This window comes from Pinus tabuliformis, chromosome 9 (genome assembly GCF_031772625.1).
Source record: "Pinus tabuliformis cultivar Carrire ecotype Pingquan chromosome 9, CPIR1, whole genome shotgun sequence".
Taxonomy (NCBI): Eukaryota; Viridiplantae; Streptophyta; class Pinopsida; order Pinales; family Pinaceae; genus Pinus; species Pinus tabuliformis.
The window spans coordinates 574,519,638-574,544,649 of NC_142307.1; the positions used below are offsets into that span (position 1 = coordinate 574,519,638).

Sequence of the window (25,012 nt, forward strand, 5' to 3'; positions counted from 1 at the left end):
ATTAGTAAACATTTTTATTCATATTTGGTTGTCAAAGTCAAGTGTACAAGAAATTTATCTCAAGAGTATTCATAGTCATATGCATCTAGTGTGGGAAAAAGCTTGCCCCTTGTCTTTGAGAGAAGATGTTTTAAGCCCTAGACCTCCAATGGTGAGGGAATGCTTAACCACTTCTTCATTCAATTTAGTTGTGGAGCTCATATTATGAGTCCCTTCCCTTCACACCTTCTAACCTCTTGTTATTAAGTTATACATGATATAAATATTTTCATATTTCCTATTTGTAGCCCCTAACATTTCATTTGAGAATGTCATCTAAAATTGCATCCATAACTCCATAGCTTAAGCAAAAAGACATTGGATTCCCTTCATTTTTCATCACTAATTCTTTTTAATACTTTCCCATTTCCATTGTTGTATTTGTTTTAATAATTTATTTTTATGGTCTAAAATTATGGATAGAAACTTTCATAAATCTCTTTGGTTTTCACCGATTAACAAGTTATGAAGATCGAAAATGTTACATATATTTTGCAATTAAAGCCCAGTGTGTGCATAGGAAAATCATTTAAAAGAAAACATTTTTCATTCTTCACTTTCTTAGTACCACAAAGACTACACATTCTTTCATTCCCATGGTGTTCTAGGCTTTGTCTAGGAGCCACTAAAGGTCTTGACAATTCATTTGTATTTTGGCAATCTTAATTTTCTTCCTTAAAGATCTCTTTATAATATTTTAACTTTATCTTATTCTTTATTTCTTCTTTATATCCTAGTTTCTCTTCATATTTGGTTGTCATTATGCTTTTAATGGAATCAATATTTTGTAGAGTTGACTCTGCTTTTGTCTATAATGATTTAACCAAGAGTGAACATTTTTATGCCACTCATTTTAAATTCTCAATTTTCTTTTACCATATTATATATTAGAGCTTTTCAATTTTAATTATGTTTATTCTTATTTTTATTTAAACAAATAATTCTCATTTTTAATAATATTGGTTACTATTTTAGATTAATTTTAATATTTTATTTTGTATATATATATATATATATATATATATATATATATATATATATATATATATATATATATATATATATATATATATATATATATATATATTTTATTTTTATTTTTAAATAGTAATTACAATTAGCAATTGCACCACATGTTGCAAAGGAGACGTTGTAAGGCGGTAACATAGGAAAGAGTAACATAGAAAGAAGAAGTACAACTTGTATGCAATTTTGTTTGTTTACTGACATTTGTCTGATAAAACTTTGAAATTTAAGCTTTGCCAAATTGAGCTGCAAAAATTAGGAAGGATGGTAGTTTGAGGAATCTAATCAATACCTTCTTTTTCATAAGTATGTTCACTAATAATGTGTGCTTCTTTAGAATGTCTCTAGTATGTACCTACTATCTACATAAATCCATACATGTGTGTGTTCTTTCATGGTACAGTGGCACATTGCTACCATGGTGCCACCAATAGGTAAATAGAAGGAAAACTGGAATTGAATCTTGAAAGGTCTGCATTGAAAGAATCTTGTAATCACCAGAGTCTTCATTACATAATCCTTGCGAAAAAAATTTCAGTTTACAAACACCTTATCAATAAAGTGAAATGTCAAGATTAATGTTTAAAACAAAACTTGAGTATGTAGATTTTCACAATTCAGCATAGTTCAAATAGGATTTATGGATTTAAATTGTGTCAAAGTTTATAAACATATTAGAGACTGCTTGGTAGTTGATGTGTAGTATGAGCTTCCAATCTTATTATTTTATGTTAAACAACTCTATGTAATAGTTATCTTATCCATAATACCAATTACTCTGATGATTAATGCACTCTATTAATGTGATAACAACTTATCACAATGACAAGTTATATTTCGTAAGAGACTACTAAGAAGCTTAAGTATGGTATATAATTCTAATATTTACGCTAGTGGGTTAAACATTTGATGAGAGGAATATTTTTTTGGATTTAGAAGTTCCAATGACTGTTGACAATGGGTTGCATTTTTTGATATAAAAAATGTGCCAATTTAAGGGATCTTTAAAGCTTGCGAGATGTGAATTTGTCACTCCCAAACAATTCAACATTTGGGGAACCTTATACAAAACTGGTTATCGAACAACAATTAAAAATGTGCCTGCTACAATAACAAAAATTTGCACATGACATGTCGTCAATGTCAATCTATATCTTGAAGGTCAACATAAAGGGTAAAACAACAAATTACTTATAGCTATATAGAATTTAAACTTTCCAAAATTTCTTCCATCATGAGTCAATAACAACATAAATATTAGCATGTCGACAAAAAAATCAAATAGTGATGAGGCAGTAGCATATATCCTACTTGACCAGGAACTGCACCATTCCCAACTATTATAAGTAAATGATTTAAATCAAACATTTCATAGCACAAGTAATCTCATACCACCTTTAATTCCCAATGTAATGGATAATATTTTTTGTTATAAGGGATGCAAGATACACTTTTTTTGGATTAGTTACCAGGCTTGAGGGGTAACTATTCCAATTTCCAACAAAATTGCCCACGAATTTGCACCCTACCTCATCCTTATGGAGCTCATGTCATTTGCGAGTGAGAAAAACGTTAGCCGATAGCTTAATGGTTAGTAAATATAAATAAATAAATGACCAATTGACTACAATGGATGACATTTATAAGTAACCAAAAATTGATAAAATTCATCTTTGAAAGTGATCTATTAAAATTACACCCGTTGTCAAAGCTGAGACATTGGGTAAGCAAAAATTGGTTGTTGATGTTGTCCCCGCCAGTATTCAAGTCTCTCCAATGGCAAGCTTGTGTTTGTGCTGATGTTCATGGATGTGCCAGTACATGCAACAAAAGTTTAGCAGTTGGAGACAAATTCAAATAAGGGGATTCTTTAAATGAATAAAAAACCACGTGCAACCTCTTAGCCAAAGAATTGAGAAGTGATGATGCTAGTTTCACTTTCTCCTAGCTAGGGGTAAGGTGTGTGGAATTTGGGTGTTGTGATATTACCCCCACAAACATTCAATTCTCTCCAATGACAAACTCATGTATGTGTTGATGCTCATGGATGCAGCACAACACACAATAATAGTTGGGAACATGTGCAAACCCTGGGAGCCTTTGGAAAACTAGATAAGAAACAAACAACTCCTTATCTAAAGGATTATGAATGGTTCTATGTGAAAGTATTAGGTGTCTTTGAAGAAAGGGATACACCATGTCCAACCTCTTCAACAAAGGATTCAATTTAAGATTCCAAATTGAATGGTATCAATTGCAATTTTTTAACCAAACAAGCTCACTCTTTGTCTTCCTTGTGTCGAACATTACTCATTTTTAGTCTAGTTGTGTAAGCCTCCCACTGCTCCTTTTCATTCCCTCACAACTTTGGAATGTTTTCCTTTTTCCACTCATGTTACCAAAAGCTAGTGTTTTATGAAGAGGTAGTATGAGCTAGATAGAAGATACCTTTCCCTTATAGGTTGTTTGAGCTGCCATGTTAACTCCATCCTTTGATTTTGGTGCTGGAGAAATTGAAAAATGAGTTTCTACTGTAAAAAGGGTGAATTCACAACTGGAGATAACATGACTGGTGATCCTGGAGTATCTCTCAAGTCTTTTGAATCTTGGCCAAAATAATTTCTAGAATAAAGCTTATTATCACATACCTCACAGAAATTTCGAGTGCGAACCTCCTGACAGAGAGAACAAACACTGAACGAGCCACTACATTATATTTGTGACATTAGGATGTTGACAACACCAGTCACTCTCAAACAAGCCAAACCTCTTTCGCATCTGAATCTTCTAGAATCCACTTTAAAGGAGCCCACACATGCAAAGAATAATCCCAGTGATACCAAGACCTTCCAACGCCATAAGCGGGTATCATATGGAAGAAGAACATAGATGAAGACAACTGTGATATGTAAAACAATTTGAATGAAAGAGAAATCTTAAAGATATTAATAACTTTTTATAATTGAGACCTTTATAGGTGAAAATTCAAATAAATAATTAATTTTTAAAAATATTTGAATGAATAGTAACTATCAAACATTTAAAACATCAATGAATAGTTGAGGCTAATTATTATTACAGTACCTTCAACATTTTCATTTTAATATCAATTCTTTTTATAATAAACATATTTCTTAAAATTCGAGATAGAAAATTATTTTAATAAACGAATTTCTTATAATTTTACTTACTAGGGAGAATAATTTTTTTGGCAATAATATTAAGAAAGATCTTATAGCTCCAAAGTAGCACTATGTGTTTTGCTTCTCATCAATAAGAGTAAAATTTCACAAACAATAGAGTGCCTCACACAATTCTTTGATTGCATATAAATTTGAATCATAAAATATATACACAATTATTTTTATATTTTATACACAATCCTTTTTTATAAAGAAATATCGAGATAGTGATTTTAATTATATATTATTATTTTTCAAATATTTTAGAATCTAAAGTAATTTTAATTATTTATTAATTTATTCTTCCCATGTTTTTAATCACATATGGCCAAATTGGAGAAGATTTGGAAAACTCTAGTTTTAAATGATAATATTGGACATATACATAATAGTTGTATTTTGAAAAATTGTTTAGTTTCCCATGCGCTTTTTCAAAGGTGGAATAACTAATATTATATGAAATATAGAATATGTTATAAATGAGATGGAGTCTGCATTGAATTCTAACCGATGATGGATGGTTGTTGTTTGAGATGCAAAGGAAAACAACAAGATCTCCCAAAAAAGAAAATGCACATGTCTAATTCACATTTGTAATTAATTTTTTAAATAAGTCAAGTTTTCAATTTCTAATTCATTAGTTTTAGTTAGTTTTTTTTTAAATATAATATTTAAAACATCGCTAATTATTATTTCAATACCTTCAACATTTTCATTTTAATATCAATTTGTTTATAACATATTTCTTGAAATTCTAGATAAAAAAATATATTTTAATAAACAATTTTCTTATAATAATTTTACTTACTAGTAATCCAATAGAAAAGAAAGGCATTTATGTTTGTCCAAATAAGGAGAATAACGTCTTTAGTAATCATATCCATGAAAGCTCCTATAGCTAGAAAGTAGCACTATATGTTTTACTTCTCATCAACAAATTTTCCTAGTAAAATTTCACATACATGAAAAGTGCATGAGACAATTCTTTGATTGTATATGAATTTGAATGATAAATATAACCACAATTTTTTTATATTTTATACAACCTCTCTCTCTCTCTCTCTCTATATATATATATATATATATGTATATATATTTAAAATCTAACATGATATTAATTATATATTAATTTATTCTTCCTATATTTTTAATCACAAATTTTGAAAACTCAAGTTTCCAATTATAACATTGAGCCTATACATACTAGTTATACTTTGAAAAAAAGTTTAGTTTCCCATGTGCTTTTTCAAAAATAGAATAAATAACTAATATTTTCTCAAGTCTATTGAATCTTGGCCAAAATATTTTTAAAATAAAATTTATTATCACAGACCTTACATTTATGAAAGTTCCCTGGAAATTAAAAAACTGAAAAAGCCTAACACTCCATGTGTTGTTATAGACATAAATAGAATCAAAACTCATTTAAAAAACCAAAATCAAATTCGAAAATGCAAATAAATTTCCATGCTATTCTCAATTGCCTTAAATCTAACATTTTCAATAAAATTGAAATTATGTAGTGTAAAAAGGAATGACATTTATTGGGAAAAAAAGAAGAAAGAAGACAAACTTACCTTGCACCTCTAAACTCCTTGCTAATTCTAACGATAAACAATAACTAAACATAATCCACAACTAATCTAAGATATATACGTAAAAAAAATCTACTTTTAATATTCCAATCTTATTTAAAAATATTGACCCATTAAAATGAAAGTACTTCTACAAATCAATATACACCTACAACTCCAAAACACATTAATTATTATATAAATGACATGCTTTAGAACTTATTTTAACACCATACATTACAAAATATTTAACCTACAAGCATAAAATAAACAATTCCACAAATAATATTAAAATAAATTTCATTTCGTTAAATTCTAACCAAAAAAAGCAGCAACATATCAATTCTAACGGAAAATGAGAATTGTGCATAAATAATACTTACTATATTTATTCTAACAATAAAACATTCATTCATGGTAAATGTGATGACAAATATGTGAACGGAAAATGAAAATTGTGCATAAATAATACCTCCTATATATATTCTAACAATAAAACATTCATTCATGGTGAATGTGATGACAAATATGTGGAAGAGAGGGAGAAATTAACAAGCTCTATAAACTTAAGGCTAATGGCAACGACTATTGGTAATGTTTAAGGCGGTGCACCTTGAATCCATCAAGTATAAGTTTAGCTTCATTAATAGTACATAGTGCACAAAATTATGTTAATTTAAATGAAAAAAACGTAAAACCATTGGACTAAGAGACGATGCATTCAAAAGAGGGCAGTGAGATCCAATACATTGAAATTTCAATACAGGAAAGAAAGTGATAACAACGAAAATGGGTTTATACATGAAATTTCAATACAAGAAAGAAAGTGATAACAACGAAAATGGTTTTATACAGAAATCACAACACTAAATGTAATGTATTAATATGGAAAATGAATGTTGAAGCTATAATTTATTTAAGTTTTCAAGAAACATTTATTAGCATTTGGAGCAAGATCGTGTAAAGATACAGAAAAATAAGATTAGTTTTTCGCATTGTAAATATTTTCACAGTTAACAAAATAATACATAGAAAGTTGAAACATTTCTCACCTGTGTAGCTATACTCTTACAATTAGTAGCTTGACCTCGGGAAGCCCTAACTCTAGTCTCTAGACTGCTATCCAAAACATTGCCAATAGTTGGTGCTGATTCCTAGTGACTGATTCTTGGTGAGAAGTCTTAAAATGATTTTCATACATCTGGAGACCAACACTGCAATACAACAGTGCATGTTTGCAAATTACAAGTTAAATAAACCAAGAAGCAAAAACCCTAAAATCTATACAGATAAATAAGCGAATAGCAAATCATAGATCTCTGTACCTGTTCGCTTCATTATGATGAGCATGCTCGCATTGTGAGGATGCCCGACGAACACTTTTTCATGTGGATGAATCTTGGTACTTAAGTCTATCACATGGACACTTCGTGGTTTGCCGTAAAAAAGGGAAGTTGACACAAGGGAGAATTTAGTAGAAATAGTAGTAGAGAATATCGTTATGAATTTTAATTGATTAATACTATTTTTCAATTTAATGGTATACAATATTTCAATCGTCTAACACCAAAATCAATGGTGTAAGATGGCAGAGGTGGCATGGGAGGGGAGTTTTTTTCAGAGGGAACCCCTTACGACGTAAATATTTTAATAATCCTTAGGCATGGAGTATGCTCTAAAACTGCTTTTGCTTGGCTAAAAGCAGGTTTTCCTCGGACTTAAGGAAACATGTTAACAACCCAAGACCAAGAGGCATTTGGTAGGAGTGAAAACTTGCCCCCCTATGGACCACCAACGGCGCATGGTTTTCCTTGAATAACGGCGATGAGTCAGCCTGCATTCATGGATAACAGCTAGAGATGGTTGTGGTTTGACAACTAAATTATGATAGGTTTTTCCACTCTGTAAAAAAAAATATTTTAATAATTCTTTTGGAGACGTTTTCTTTTTATACATATGAAAGGGAAAGAATGACTAAATTTCTTTGTTTAAGATCAAAGTAATACGTTATTGTCTAAAGTTTTAAAAATGAGAAGTTTTAATTATATTAATTTGGGAAACCATTAATTTTAAATTTAGTTATAAATTTAAATTTTGTATTTATAATTACTTTAATATGTTAGGTTTTGTTTTATATAATGGTAATTGATTTTATTAATTAATATTTGATGTAGTGTTGTATTTAATTTGAAAAGAAAGTAATATATGTATATAATTTTAAGGTTTTAATTGTGTTTTTTATTTAAACTAGTTCTATTAATTTATCAAAAAAATTATATTAGATTATATTGGATTTGTAGTAGAAGCATTTCTTTCTTAGTCTCACTTTGACTAGATCTATTGGCTAGGAGAGATATACAAAAACTAATAGCGAAGTGCAAAAAAATATAACGCGTTCATATCTAAAAAACACACAGTCTCAAGAAAACAGAGAGAATACATACATAGTGAACTGATATCAATGATTATGAGGGGGAGTTAAAGATTACCGAACATTAAAAGGGTTAGGGGGTTTAGGGCCCCTGTGAACATGGAACTCTAGGTGGTGATATTGCCCTTGATCATATCTAGCCTCTCGTGGATGTGTCTTTGATTCCTTCTAAGCGAAGGAATTCTATATAGCATATCCCATTGATTATGTTGTAAGTCGTTCATGAAATCTATCACCTCATTCTAGTCATCGTGACATTATTGCCCCAACTCCACCAGGAGTGTAGTGACACTTTGTAACTGTCTTTCGATGGATTCCAAAGAGGGTGGTTCATATGCAAGACCATGCATTGAAAAGTTTTCCAATGCCAACTCGCCTTCAAAGACTACTTCAGGGCCACCTTCGCCTTCCGTTGCATCAACTTGACAACCACGTCCCACCAATTTTCCACAGGGATCTCCACTACACCAGACATGCCTTCGCTATATTAACATTATTCTAGGGGTTTCCAACCACCAAGACTCGTTCAATATGACCCCCAAGGCACCTTAGTTCACCAAGGCATTCTTTCCCCAAGACTTAGAACAAATAAACTCCTCCAATCCACAAAAACCATATTAAAAAACACTATATAAACACCCCCCATGAGCCAGTAACACCACCAAAACAAAATCCCCCACGCCACCAGAGGACTATTCATTCTGGTGTAGAAGCAAAGGAGAAAATACCTCAAACACCCATGCTTAACCCGAAAGCAACTAGATGACACAATTTTGTAATTTAAACCATAAACAATTACAAATTCCCTGGTATGTTCCCCAAAGCATAATAAGAACAAAACCAGAAGAAACTTATGCTTGCCACACCAAAATTTCCAATTATTTCTAAATACCAAGGACTGAGATGGAGAGATCTACTACTTACCAAGCCGACAGAGAGAAACTGCCCCACCCTTTGAGCTTTCAAAACTACATGACATCGCAGAGTCTTGCTCCACACTGTGTTCAACCAACCTTTAAGGAGCTCACCACTCTGCCACTCATTGGGGTCCCAAATCCTACAACTTAGCACCTTGAAACAACCAATACCTCCACCCCTCCACCCAACATACACAATACTTCTTGCTACACTCAAGCGAGCGAGCATGCACAGGTTGGCAGCCTATGCATACTCAATGTCCATTTCACCACCTTCCAAATCTCACATAACCAAAAATACCATTTGTCAGAGACAAGCCCCCATCCAACATATAAACTTTGCTTGCCTCTCGAAATTTCTAAGCGATTGTCACCACTCACTCCGCTTAGTGTTGTTATTCATTATGAGTTATCAAAACAATTTGTGGGAGTATCAACTCCCCATCCCCTTCATTAATTACGCCCCAGTCGTTCACCTCCATCGGGGTAATATTATAATTTTAAGCTTATAATAAAATTAAACATCAATAAGATTATAATATATTTTTAGGTTTATAATCAAATTAAACACTAGTAAGGTTGTTTTATTTTTCGAGTAAGGGACCTGCCTCTAAACAATGCGTTGACTATGAAAGTCTATGGAGGTGTTCATTTTGTACCCCACTTTGGATTTGAACCTAAGACCTCTTACAAGAAAATACATGTTCCTAACCATTAGGCATAATATTTATATATAAAATGTGATTATTAAAGTAGTGTTTTTTGAATTTAATTTAAGTAATTTGTTTATGTTTATAGAGATTCCAAGAAATATGTTGTTTAAGTTTAAAATGTTTTATAGTTGTAACATAAAATGGTTCTATAACTACATATCACAATACGAAAACAAAATCAAAATTGGAGTTTAGTTGGCCATAACAAATATTACTGATACCAAGCATTACCTATAAATGTCAGGTGAAAATGAGGGGTACGATCATTTGATTCAATTTGAACCCTATCTTAGTTGGTAACACATATTGAGTTTTTTAGTAGCCCTAACGAGATTTTTTTTTTACGCTCTGCAACCCTACGGATGCCTGAGCACCTGCCGCCATCTCTGAACCCTACTACCTGCTCGTTCTTGACAGAGCTCGACAAGCCGCCAGTCCTTTACTGAAGGCTTTCCATGGTACCGCCTGCAGGAGGGGCGGGCTCTGCCCCCCCTCCTTTGAATGACTCTACCGCCGGTGGAAAAAAGAATAGCATGCCGCTGACTCCTCCTGACACAAATGGTGAAAACGAACAAGAAGTACCGAAGACCACCGATCAGGAGACTCCTGCAGATCAGACTACCGCCACAGACCCAGAAAATGAAAAGGGCCAAAACGCCTCTTCGTCACAGCCAAAGGCGACCTCGGCTACATGTATTCCCAAGTCGACAGAGCGCATTAGGATAGAACTGCCTAGTCATCGAATCAATGGCGAAATACAGTACATGCAGGACCATGCACTGATAGGCAAATTTTTGGGCTTCTGGCCGACAGAAAGAGCCCTGAATGGCTGGATCGAATCAAAGTGGAAACCAAAGGGACAAGTCACACTGCAACTGGGTCCAAAAGGCTTCTTCACAGCCATTTTTAACTGCCTGGAGGACAAAACCAAGGTATTTGAGGGAGGCCCATACTTTTTCAACTCATCAGGACTGTACCTCACAGAATGGAAGCCACGATTTGACCCGAACAAAGAAGATTTCAGCTGGGCTCCAGTTTGGATCAGAATGTACGGGCTCCCTGTGGAATATTGGAAGGAAGAAACGCTTGCAGACATTGGAAACCGATTGGGAACCTTCATCAAAGTTGCTGAGGAAACAAAGAAGCGCAAATATACTTCCTATGCACGGATCTGCGTCAAGATGCACCTTGCCAAGACACTGGCAGAATCGGTAAGTCTCTTTCACGAAGATTTTGAATGGGAACAAACCCTTGATTATGAACACATCCCTTTTCGCTGCCGCAAGTGCCATGCACATGGACACCTGTTTAGGGACTGCCCTCTTAATCAACAAACCAAAGCCTTTTCATCAGAAACTCAGACTGACTCAGAAGGTTTCACCATCATCCCCAACCGCCGCCGGCATACTAAGAAGAATCAGGCTGCCCCTGATATCCCTACCAGATTAGACTCTCGGAACAAGTTTTCGCCTCTTGCCAACCAAGATCCTTCCAATGGAGAGCCTTTAGACTCTGACTCTCAGCCATCTTCATCCCTTAAACCCCAAGCTCCTAAGCCTTCAGTTAAACTCAGCGCTGTTCAATCTCCCCTCTCTCCTTTTGAAGATATTCCAAAGGCAGTAACTGATCCCAATGATTCATCCGCTGACAAAGGGAAATCAAAATTAGATCCCAGGCAACTGGCATCCGACATGGATATGGATGCAGCATTAGCACTAAGCTTACAAAACACCACAGCAGAAGATGAACAAAATGCCCCTAGCAACATGGAACAGGATCCGGAGAACATCATCCTCGAAGGAATAGACATCTTAAAACTTGAAGCAGCTTGCAAGCAAAAAGAATACAATACTATTCCTCCCTGGCAAATAGAGCGGCTGGAAGGAGTCCTAGCCAAGGTACAGCACAACAAGCATCTAGGCATACAGGGAGGTAGTCCATGGGATATCAAAAAGAGTCTCAAAGAAAACAAGAAGAGGGGGCGCAAAACTGACTTGCAGAGGACCATTGCAGTAGGGGAATTGCTTATGGAATCAGGAAGATTCCCTAAGCTGACCAAGTTTTACAAACCTGCATCCCATTTACCATGAAGCTCATCTCCTGGAATGTGAGAGGACTCAACAGCCCCTCAAAAATTAGGATGATCAAGAACTTGATACAACAAGAAAAACCCTCTATAGTTTTTCTTCAAGAAACCAAAAATAGCACAATAGCCATGGACAAAGTAAGAAATAAGATCTGGGCTGGTAGTAGCTCAATGTCAGTAGACTCTTCAGGGGCCTCTGGAGGACTAGCTATTCTGTGGAATCCACAGATTCTCAATCTTTACGACTTCCACGCCACCCATTTTCTCATTCAAGCCTCCTTTCATCTCATTGGAACAAACATCCACGGGCACCTTTCCAATGTCTACTTTCCGCAAAGCATTCAGCAGAAATTAGATCTGCTAGACACGATCTCCAGTTTAAATGAACACAGACAGTTCCCGCTCTGGATTAGTGGAGGCGATTTCAACATCATTCAGTCACTGGAGGAGAAAACAGGGGGAAGAACAAGATTAGAAAACGATAGCAAAGGACTCAGAGACTTTATACAGGACAACCACTTAATGGATATTCCGACCACCAATGGGATTTTCACCTGGACTAACAAGCGCAGTGGGGCCAACCATATTGCCTCTCGGCTAGACAGGTTCCTCCTCTCAGACAATGCAATACATCTAGGAGGAGACTTCAATGCTTCAATTCTGCCCCACGGAGGTTCGGACCACTGGCCCATCGTGCTTCATTGGTCTCGGCCCGGTACAAGATGTAATAGGCCCTTCCGCTTTGAAGCGTTTTGGTTCACAAACGCAAAGTTCAGGCAGATTGTAGAGGAGGCATGGAAGTCTTACAGGCCAACTGAAGGAGCCAAAATGTTTCAATTCCAGCAAAAGTTGAAAAACCTAAAGCAAGTACTCAAGAATTGGAACAAAACTCAATTTGGCAACATTCATGAGGATCGACAAAGGTTGGAGAAGCAAATGGAAGCACTACAGCAAGATATCATCAAAGAAGGACGCACGGAGGAGCAATCCCAACAAGAGCAAATCCTCTGGAATCGATTAGAAGAACGGAGAAAGCAAGAAGAAATACTTTGGCGACAGAAATCACGAATCAGCTGGCTAAAAGAGGGCGAAAAGAATACAAAATTTTTTCATAGAACAGCTCTTCAAAGGCGCATGTATAACAACATCTCATTCATCAACAACCAACAAGGAGAGCGAGTCGAAACCCACGAAGACATGGAAAAAGAATTAACACATTACTTTCAAGACATCCTTAAAGAGCCGGAAGGAAACAGGGACGCAGAAATCAGAGCCATCACACAGCATATTCCCAGAATAATAACAAATGAGCACAACAACAAATTACTTCAGCCCACCTCCCTGAAGGAAATTGAAGAGGCTATGAACCAGCTCAAGGATGGCAAAGCCCCGGGGCCAGACGGCTTCACTGCCAATTTCTACCATGAATTCTGGGAGTTAATTAAAGAAGAAGTATGGGAGCTGGTGGAAGAATCAAGAAGCATGCACTGGATTCTTCCAGCCCTCAATACCACCTTCATCGCACTAGTTCCCAAATGTGCGGAACCAAGCAAGCCGGAAAGCTTTAGACCCATTGCTTTATGCAATGTCATATACAAGCTTATCTCCAAGGTCATTGCAAATCGGCTAAAACCACTCCTACCCTTACTCATTTCACCGGAACAAACAGGTTATGTTGAAGGGAGGCAGATCATGGATGGCATCGTCTTATCAAATGAGGTGATTCACTCTCTCAAAATACTAAAAAAGCCAGGTATGCTTCTAAAACTAGATCTATCCAAAGCATTTGACAAGCTCAGTTGGAACTATATTCAAAAAGTGCTTATAGCTTTTGGCTTCAGTCATACTTGGACAAGATGGATCTACAATTTGATCTCCTCTCCAAGCTTTTCAGTTCTGTTAAATGGTTCTCCATCTCATCCTTTTCGGCCTTCAAGGGGCATAAGACAAGGGGACCCCCTGTCGCCTTTCCTCTTTGTTCTTATGGCAGAAGGGCTAGGCAGACTGTTAAAGGCAGCCGTCTCTTCTCAAATGCTTAAAGGCATCTCTGTTCATGGCCTTCCTCCCCAAACCCACCAACAATTTGTTGACGATACCATGCTCTTTGGCCACCCATCCTCGCAAGAAGCCTCTGTCTTCAAGTCTCTGCTCTCCATATTTTCCAAAGCTTCAGGTACCTCCATCAATGTGTCGAAATCTCAGCTATATTTCTTTAATACCCCCCTCTCCACTCAAAGGAACATAGCTCGAATTTTGCAGTTTACTATTTCCAAGCTTCCGTCGACCTACTTAGGGGCACCCCTGGCTGCTGCAGCTATCAAACATTCCTCCTGGCAGTCTCTTCTAGATAAGCTTGATTCCAAACTCTCCCTTTGGACCTTCCGAGCTCTCAATATCGCCAGCAGGCTTGTCCTGATCAAATCGGTCCTTCAAGCCATGCCATTGTATCTCTTTTCTCTATTGGCCGCACCTAAATGGGTTCTTAAATCTATCCGCAATCTCCAGCGAAACTTCCTCTGGGGGTCTACTGGCCTGAACAGAAAATGGGCGCTCGTAAACTGGAAAGATGTCTGCAAACCCAAATCTGAAGGGGGCCTGGGACTACGAGACCCTTTACAGAGCAACAATAATATGGGTGCTCGCATGTGGTGGAATTGGATCACTAAGCCCAACGTACCATGGGCCAAACTATGGCAAGCAAAATATGCACCAGGCAGTCAATGGAATGATTTAATCAGAATCAACTCCACTACTCAGGGATCACCCATGTGGAACGCAGCCAAACCTCACAGCAAATTCATTCAAGAGCATAGCTTCTGGGAGATTCACTCCGGCACTACAACAAGATTTTGGGAGGACTCGTGGCAGCAGCTCCCCAAGCTAGCCACAGTTTTTCACAAGCCTCTCTGGCAAGAGCAGATGCAGCATGCACACCTCACTCAAGTCAATCAATTTTGGCAACATTCTGCAAACACCGACTTCAGAACCTGGAAGAAAGCCAATCTCTGGCAAAGTAATTGGCAAGGAGAGACATATGAGGACATAGAGCGAGAACTATCATTCAGGAAAATTCGATACTCCACTCTACAGGATCGCCTCAGATGGGGCCATCAGCATAAAGGCACATTTACTACTAAAGAAGCCCATCAGCTTAGATACACTGGAAACCAGCTCAACAAGGACCAGATCTGGGAAAAGATATGGCAACCAGGAATTTGGCCCAAAATCTCCACTTTCTTATGGCTGCTCAGTAAAAGAAGAGTACTCACTTGGGACAACCTGATAAAGCGTGGATTCGTGGGGCCTTCAAGATGCCCGAACTGCAACATTAACTCTGAGACAATTGGACATCTCATGGAAACCTGCCCGCTCGCTGAGCAAATTTGGAGGAAAGTTGAGAGCTGTAACATGAGATCAGAGGCCAGAACAGAAGACATAGCTGAAAACTTAAGGAATTGGGCTCCCTCCCCTTTCAAAAGTCAGCTTCTCAACTTTCTGTGGAGACTCTTACCAGGATTCATATACTGGATTCTCTGGAAAGAAAGAAACCACAGAATCTTCAACAACTCCTCCCGGCCCACTGAAGCCTTATGGTTAATCCTCAACAAACAGCTGCAAGAAACTCTGGCCCTCAAATCCTGGACAGATGCGGATATGCCAGACTCCCCTTTAGAATGCCGGATCCTGAAGTCTTGGAACATAAACCTCTCAGGGATAAAGAAAGAAGGCACCCGATCCTCCAACAGCAGCGCCTCTCCTTCTAGCTGGTCCCCTCCAGCTTATGCTACCTTCAAATTAAACTTCGATGGGGCTGCCAAAGGTAATCCGGGGCTCGCAGGTTATGGAGGACTCTTCCGAAATCACACAGGGGAAATAATTCAGATCTTCTATGGCGCGTTGGGTAAAGATACGAATAATGTAGCTGAATTAGAAGGATTATGGAGAGGCTTATGCCTTGCAGAGCAAAACAATTACTTCCCTTTGGAAGTAGAAGGAGACTCCTTCATCCTTATCAGTGCTGCCCAAAGAATCCAGGCAGGCACGCCCGCGATCAAGGTCGCCACAAGCTGGAGACTATTAAGCAGGATGGAATCTATGGAGGAAAAGCTACAAACTCCCCAAAGTATAACATTCAAGCATGCACGAAGAACAGCGAACAAGGTGGCTGATAGATTAGCCAACCAAGGTGCTTCCCAGTGTATACCTTACTTTGTTGGCTCACTGGACAACTCAGAAGATGACAAGCTCAACAATGACTGCATCTCTCTGGCGAAGAAGGATTTCAACATCCCGGATGCGGGTGCATAAAGGCTGTGGGAATGGCACGCGCCATCACGTGGGCAGGTGGCATGCCCATGGCGTCCGTCGGTACCACGCGCAGCGGGGCATTAACCCGCTTGAATGCAGGGGAAGGAAGGCATTAATGCCTGTCTACTCGGCTCGAGGGAGAACGCTGGACTTCGACGCTGTGATGAGGTTTAAACTGAGCAAGCTGGCTCGGCAGGAGAGTATGAGTGTGCATAGTAATGAGACCCTGCTCCGCTCAGACGGAAATGGGAATGAGGATCTGAGAGGTGTGCCGCCGGTTTGCAAGCCTGGTGTTGATTCTTGGCGCTGGTGTTGGTTCTTGCCGCTGGTGTTGGTTCTGGGCGCTGGGGTCGATTCTTGGCGCTGGTGTTGGTTCTTGGGGCTGGTATTAATTCTGGTCGCTGTTGAAGTTCAGAGTGCCTGTGTAGGAAGGAGCGCAGAAATGCCGAGAGCAAGACCGCGTATGGGCAGCCGAAGAGGGGGAATTCAGGGCAGGGCCCTCCCGCAGAACGATTACTATTCGCCCTCTTCCTCCCTCGAGGTCACTTCGCTGCCTCAGAGATTTCAGGGCAGCAATGAGGAGGAGGGGGGGCATCATGGCATAGGCCCGAGTTCTGAAGAAGGGCAGCGGGAGCCCCCCATGCTCAGGTATCGGCTCCCCTGCCCTCAAGTCAATTCCACTTTGGTTATTTCGATCGCGGTCGAGCCTGGAGTCACTCAGAATGTAGAGGTCGAGCCTCTGCCGGAAGGGCAGCGCTCCAGCAGGGAGAATTCCCCTATTGCGTGCCTTCCGGTTGGAGCTGGAACGGGCTGGTCGGCACATGGACGTGAACCTGGGCCGAGTTGGTTTGCGCCTGGTTGTGAACGCGGGCTGGATCTTGAGCGCCCTGCCACCAACTATGACCCGGATGCTGGCCCTTCTACGCATGCTGATTATGCTGGTCCGAGCAGGCCAGCCCGAGAGGGAAGCCCAGATGCGGTCATCCAGCTTTCAGATTCAGAGGACGCGCTCCGTTTTGGGTGTCGAATTGCAGAGGCGCCCCAGACTACTGATGAGGATTGAACTCGCCCCGGTAATCTCTGTTATTTTTGTTGGGATCTCGATGTGTATCTCGGCTATGTGGCGGCATTATCTCTGTCAATGTGTCAAATGTAATGTTCAGGTGTCAACTGTAATGGTTCAGGTGTCATTGGTCTTTGTCCAGATGTCTGTTTGTCTTTGTCCGGGCCAGTTCATGGTCCTGGTGTCTTGGTGTTGTTCCAGTCATTTTATGTTATGTAACTGTGTCGGCTACAATTCCAATTTTGAATCCTTTCAATTTTGGATCTGATAACAGGGCAAGGCAAGGGCTGACAGGCAATTTTTCTCAGCCTTGCCCAATGTACTCTATTTTGTATTTTTGATTTGTACGATAATAGATTTAAGCATATTCAGAAAAAAAAAAAAAAAACTCATATTGAGTTTTATATGGAATTGGTTTATCGCTAAAGATATTTGTCCATCAACAAGTTAATTTTGGGGGATTTCTCTTTCACACGGAAAATTTTAGAGGTGAAATTTCACAAATAAGCTATTTTTTAGACATTTTCTAAAAAAAATATTTTTCAATTTGGTAAAAAAATTCACTTATATTTTACATACATATGATTAAATGGATGAAATTCTCCAAATATTTATCAATTTTATAAGTAAATTACATGTTTTTTATTGAATATTCATCTACATTCTATACGTATCACTTTTCAAATTAGAACAATCGCCTATAATACTATACATAGACATAATATTTAAATGGTTAGAAAATAACCTATGAATCATATGTTGAGGAGGAGGTGAGCAACTATGGTGCTTTTGGCTTTGGCTTTGATATTCATTATACTCTTGAACCAAGTGGGTGAGTGCATTGAATAAGGGGCAAAGAGCGAATCTATGAAAAACCTTGCTTGTAGTGTAACGAGTTATTCCCAATACACTTATAGTTTCAGTAGATGCACTAACTCAATCCACTTTCTTGGCTTGCACTTAGATCTACAAGCGAATTCACATATATAAAAAAGGAACATTCTTAAAAACATTTTTTCTTCCTTTTCTTCCAAAATAGAAATAAAAGCTCCATTCTAACAAGTTTCCATGATGCATGAATTTCTATTGCTCATTGGACATATCATTTAGGAGAGAAAACTTATATGTTGAATGTAAAGATGAGGTAACCACATAGGTTTGAGGTTTAAATCCACATTAACTTAAAATAATGACAAAAATAGAACAAATACTTGAATATTTAATATTTATAGTGGAAAGTGCATCTAGGTTGGGAAACTCAAAGATACCTGAAGTATTAGCTAAGAAATAAGCTACGTAAAAGCATAGACCAAGCAAATATGGTTTCTTTGGGATCAATGAAATCTTGCTACACTATATATAGACTAGTTAGAGGCCACCCATTAGATCTTGTTCAACTTGACATCATTAATTCACCCATGGTTGAGTCACTGTGACCTATATCAAGGATTATATTTCTTAATCCTTTTGAGTGATTTTGATGCAGGAGCATTTTTCTCTCAGGCCAAAACCAACATATAACTCAAGCCTGGGTCTTGACATTTGTCCAAATGGGACTTGTCATTGTAAATATTTATTTTCCTATGTTTTAAGAGGTAGTTTAGAAAGAAATGAGTAAAGATCATATGTAGTCGAATTTGGACCATAGTGGTAGATTTAGAATGGGATTCTAGGAGTCTTGTTGAGTCATTTTAGGATTTGTAGAAATCTTAGGAGATCTTGAAGATATTTTGGATCTAGGATAAGATTTTAGGAGTAATGTTTGGATCTGAACTAAATTGAGGTTCAAGAGTTTATTTGTATATGAATTATAAGTCTTGAAGGCATATAGAGAGGAGAGGAGAGGTAAGTGTGTGAGAGTGTGATGATATAGATAGGAGGCCAATTTAATGTAGAAAATCAGGCCAAGTATTGTATATACAGATTGATTAATGAAAGGAAGTTTTTTTTCCATTGTCTCTGTGGATATTTAACTGTTGAATTCCAGTTTGTATGCCTATCTTGAATCACAATAGGTTGTCTGAGGATTTGCTGTTTTATTCTTTTTACGCTTTGAAGGGGATTCAACAAATGCATTGATGGTTTAAGCGCAGGGTTCACTGCTAAATGTGATGAAAGGTGAATCAAGCCTGGAGAGAAGATGGATCGGTGATTGGCAAAAGCACCTTACAAGAAACATGAGTGTAATTTCTCACGATTTTTCCATCTGAGTTGCAGAGGCGTCGAATAGTGCCATCGATTGTTTGAAGAAGGATTGAACACTGTTTGCAGAGGTCATAGGGTCGGATCAGTCTTAGAGGATTGGAAGCTGTACTGTGATTTGAATCTACCCTTAGAATGTGTGGAAATACGGAGTATAGATTGCAATCCGCCATGGTCTGACTGTTGAAATCATTAAAGCGGAATAGTTGAAATGGAATCGCTCCACTGTGAGAAAAGTTCTAGTAAGTTAAAGGAATATTGCGCTAGTTATTAATGTGAATAATCGATTCAACAAGGGATTTTGTGCTGGAGACCGTTCGATCAAGACTGGTGAAGAGTTTGCGATGGTGTTCTGCTAGATGGGAATTAAGGGTTGTCCTCGAAGGCCAGAGGGTAGATCCCAGATCTGTGATCCATAAGACAATGAAAATTGTGGTGGAATTTTTATATAATTAGAATCAAATGTTGAGCATGTTGTTGGATTGGATTGTTGTGTTTTTTTTCTTAGGAATTCGTAGCTTCTGTACAAATTGAAGTGTGGTTGCATATAGATGGCATAAGGATGGCCAATGCATGTATAGAGGTTGGCACGCTTTTGTGGAGAAAATCGAATGTCTTGGTTTTAATGGGCTAGTGAATTTTTACGATTAGAGACTTCTGTAATATTTTATGATGAAGAAGTGGACTAATGAATTAGGTTTCCCAAAGGCCTGTAGGTTGCATTTTCCAATGAAATGTTGTGTTGGGAAACATAGAAGCTGAAATGTGTTGGGAAATCTTGTAATTTAAATATTGATCAGATTTTGAAGGTATGGTGTTTTTGTGTTTGCTGTACATTGCAATAGATGATAAATTAAATTGAATAGGTTGTTGAGCCAAAACAATCGAGAATTAAACCACTCTCAAGAAAGCCGTAGTGATTGTAGAATTCGATCCAAGCTCTACATCAAACTCCACCTCATATATTCCATTATGTACTTGGATCGGGCATGCCTAACTTGAGAAACATGTCATTTGAGACAACTCTTGAATCCAATCAATGTAGGCTTGTTTGCATACTTTATTGTTTTTTTTTTTTCCAACATAGAACATGGTTTCAATTAGTGTGTGTGATCCTTAAAGAAATCACTTCTTTCACATTTTCTTTTTAATAGAGGATTCAATGAGAACCGAGCTATTTCTCCCAAATAGTTATGTTTATATTGAATAAATGATACCAATGGATGCAATGATCACCAAAGGACAATTTTCATACAAAGTGAGTCACTTTTCTAGGAAAGGCAATGTTTTATAGTCCGCTAGGCCTTCAAAATACTTAGAGCCATTTGGATTTCCATAAGAGTTCACAAAAACAAGATTTGATAGTTTCATTTCTTCAAAACTTTTAACCTAGCAGGGCTCCACACAAGATGCAATCACATGGAAGCACTTTCTAGTGGCCTTAACCCTCCATAATCCGAACCATCAACTTTGCACACAAGCGTCGAGCTTCTTTGAAAGAAAATTTCATCCCTAAACTATCCCACATCTTAGGGTTGCAATAGATCCCCTAGTTGACTCAATTAAATCCTCATTTTCCCTATAGGCTAGTTAAGGGAAAGTCCTGATGGAGCATATACAGCCTTTGATTTCTCACAATAAATGGAATCTAATAGGAAGATTGGTACATGCATAGGTACCAACAAACACCTTTAAGCAATTTTGGAATCTAGCTACTAGAGTCAAAGGCCTAAAATCCACTTATAGTTATTTGTTGCAATACTACCTCCTCAGGGATTTCAACAAAGCTTGGAAAGCAAAGGGGATCCCTAGGAAGTTAAAACACTTAAAAATGTTGAATACATCACCACCCCGATTGGATAAGTAAGCAATAATGTCTTCATAAGTGAACCCATCACGCTATGTTTTGGTCCTTTGCAACTTGGAGCTCAAGGCTTCATTCAAGATATGAACAAATCATTTGGTGTTGCTCATCAATGCTCTTTCCTCCAAGATGGTAAGAAAATAATCATTTGACTAGTGTTAGGGTTAAAGAGGGGAATACCATTAATGAGATCATGAGAAGTTTTGTGATGAAGTAGGTAGACTAAAACCTCTATGTTTGACATGGGGAGGGTTAGGGCTAGAGCATAACCTTGTCTAATCAATCTGAATAAGCCAACTTTCCTCATAATTAATTACTTGTTAACATATTTACTCTATGTTCTTGGAAATTAAGTGTTTGTAGCTGGAAGGAAAAACTAGGCTAAGCCAAGGGCCTATAGCATGACTAATAAAAAGCCATTTAATGAAATCATCTACTTTTTCAAAATCAACTTAATGAAAAGTGTTTTCAATTTAAATGCATATAACCCATTCCATACCCTTCTAAACAACCAATACATTCTTTTTTTGATAAATCTTGTTTACTTTATTTGATAATATAAAGTGAGAGATATCAAAAATACACAACGTGCCTGGAGTATGCCCTAAAACTACTTCTGCTTGGCTAAGTGCTTGTCTTCCTCGGACGTAAGGAAACAGGTTAACAACCCAAGACCTAGAGGCATCTGGTAGGAGTGAAAGTCTGCTCCCTTACGGACCACCAATGGGTTATTCCAGATGGCGTGGTTTTCCTTGATTAACAGTGATGAGTCAACCTGCATTCACGATTAGCAACCATAAATGATTGTCCTCACTCTTGGTTTGACAACTGAGTTATGATAGATTTTCCCACCCGTAAAAAAATAAAAAATACACAACCAAAATTTGTAAGAAATATTAAAAGAATAATCAACTTCCCATTGTTAATTATTTATCTCTCTCACTTTCAAAAGAAATTTGATAAATCTAAAAAAATCTAGATAATTAATTTTGAAGAGATTGCGCTCGACAATATTCCATCTCATTTTTAAAAACCCATATTAAATTAAAAAGAATTTAACGTTTATTAGTAATATCCAATATATGATATAATATATTTACAAATAAGTTTTATACGAATTTGGTCATTAAAGGGCTATGCATAGCTATATACATTATATATAGTAAATATTAATATTTTGAAGTGACCTGCAATATTTAGCTGAATTTCCATTTTCCATTTGGAAACGTAATCCTTAGTTTTTGATTTTGAAATCTTAGACAGCTGACCGAAGAAGGAATGATATAGAACCTCTCGGACTATTGCGATTTCATGCTACCTTGATGCATTTAAAAAAAAAAAAAAAACCTTTGATTTCTTTTGATTGCATTTTTTAAATAAACCTTGAGATGCAGGGCGATGGTCATGACGGTGGACATGAAGAAATCTTAAATATACATAAAAGCAGAAGTGAGCCAGAGCTAGAATCCGTGGCCAATTTATGACCGTTTGGAATGGAACGGATATATAACAGTCTTAGAGAACCAGAATTCTATTAGTTTGAGGTCGTATTCTTCTGTATTTTGTATTCTGCATTGGCTTCTTCCTGTTATTTTTTTTCCCAAGGCATGGTCATGCATGCTTATTGATGCTTATTGGTTTTCACCGTATATTTTCTTTATCGATTTTTCATTTCCTAGCCGGTGCTTGTTGATATTTCTTATTTTTTTCCCTTGATTTATTATGTTTGGTTCGATAGGGAGAAAAGAGAAGAAATCCAACATTTCGGATTTCCACCGGAGCAGGTATGCATTTTGTTTAATTTGAGCTGATATTATATACATATATGTAAATAGATGTTTTACCAATAATGTGTACATGATTGGATGCCCTATGGTTCGGAATGGAGGATGCCCTCTGGTAGTAGTCCAAAGGGTTGTTCGATGGCTTCTTTTTGAGCTCTTATCTTTTATTTCCATTCCAGGGAAGTTGCAGGGTTTAAGTGTTCAGATAAAGCTCATTGGGATTTCAACAGGGGAGTAATTCGAGGTAAGGCGTGTTCTATAGTTCCGGACACCTTAAATTCATTTGATAGGTCACTTGCTTCTCTAGGTTTTGACGCCTTAAATTTATTTGATATTTTTATTTTGACACTGAAATGAGGTCTGATTGGACTGCCTTCCAGGACGAGCCGTCGCTGAATAAAAAATGAGAAAGAAAATTACATTCCCACGTCTTGTTTTTCAGCAGGTACAGTTCACATAAAGGTCATCATCTTTTTCGTGATCTGTTTTTCATAATTTGCCCTTTTCGGCCCCAATAATTTGTGGATTTTAGTGTTGATGTGCTTTCTGCTCTGTTGTCTCTGAAATCTCACTTTATAACGCAGTCTTTTTGGTAGGTTTTGCAATTTATGGATGAGAACAGAGGATGGTCCATCTCGGCTACAGAATCGATGGAATTTCAGTCGATCTCATTGGTACAAGCACAACCTCCACTTCGTCAGGATACACGTACGTACAATAACGCCTGCTTTACTCGAAAATAATATTAAATGGCAATAGGGCCCCACATAGATCTGGTATTCTCCATATCCATGTCGTACTCACCTGTTTTTGTTGGGAAAGTAGGGGAGAGATGTCTAATGTTGTGCAGGGATCAGTAATTGATATAGCACTGGTCCCACCAAACCACTAGAAATTGAAATTTTTGCAACCAATATTTAAACAAAGATAAATAACATTGAGTATAAATAAGTATAAATGTATGTCTAAAATTTCCCAATACATTGACTGGCCCACAACTGTCCATAAATAGTATATTAATACTTAAGAGTGCAAACCATATTGACCCAACTAGAAAACAGATAAAACCATGAATGCTTCCAAAATGGTCTATTCTAGAAGTACAAAATAGCAGTGACTTCAACCCCCACTCATCAGAACTGAAGCTTTGTATCCCAAATAAATATCCATACCTGCACATAATAAAAGTGAATGTATGTCAGCCATAACTGTTGTGTTGTTCAACAACTAAACCCCCTATGTTCAATAAATGACACCCAACCCAATAACATTTAAACCCACTTTGTTCAATAAATGACACCCAGCTCATTCTATTTCTTATTAAAACAAATCAAAGCACATGGATCAACAAATAAGAAATTCCCAAACATTAGATCACATCAAATTAAACCTAGACCACACATTCAAAATGAAGCCATTGCAATCCATGTCTATCCATGTCCACCAATTAAATTCAAGTGCCAAAAACTATAAAAGAAGTTCAACCACTGTTGAAGTTGCATGTTATGCTTTCAAACTATTCAGCGACCTTGAAGACAAAACATCACAAAATAGTTGACAGTGTATCCAGGTTAGTTATATCAATTATAACACATTTTTCTTACAGTTTTGTTTTCATTTATCAGAGTTCTTGCAGTTTCAGTTCTTACAAATTCAGTTTCACTTACAGTTTCAGTTTCATGAAAATCAACACACAACCTACAGTTCTATTTCACAATTCACCTATTTCTATGTTCAGACTTACAGACGTATTGATGTGCCCGACAAGATTTTAGTTGCTTGGTGTGCCCTGGCTATGAACCATCTCGATTAGTAGGAAGTCC

At 37.1% G+C, this 25,012-nt stretch overlaps 1 long non-coding RNA gene across 1 annotated transcript; it reads left to right on the forward strand.

Moving 5' to 3' along the window:
* The first annotated feature begins 23,365 nt into the window (after positions 1-23,365).
* Positions 23,366-23,900, forward strand: LOC149149855 (uncharacterized). Its single transcript, XR_016262693.1, has 3 exons — positions 23,366-23,433; positions 23,570-23,634; positions 23,786-23,900. It is a non-coding gene; the product is annotated as an uncharacterized LOC149149855 (long non-coding RNA).
* Positions 23,901-25,012: the final 1,112 nt, after the last annotated feature.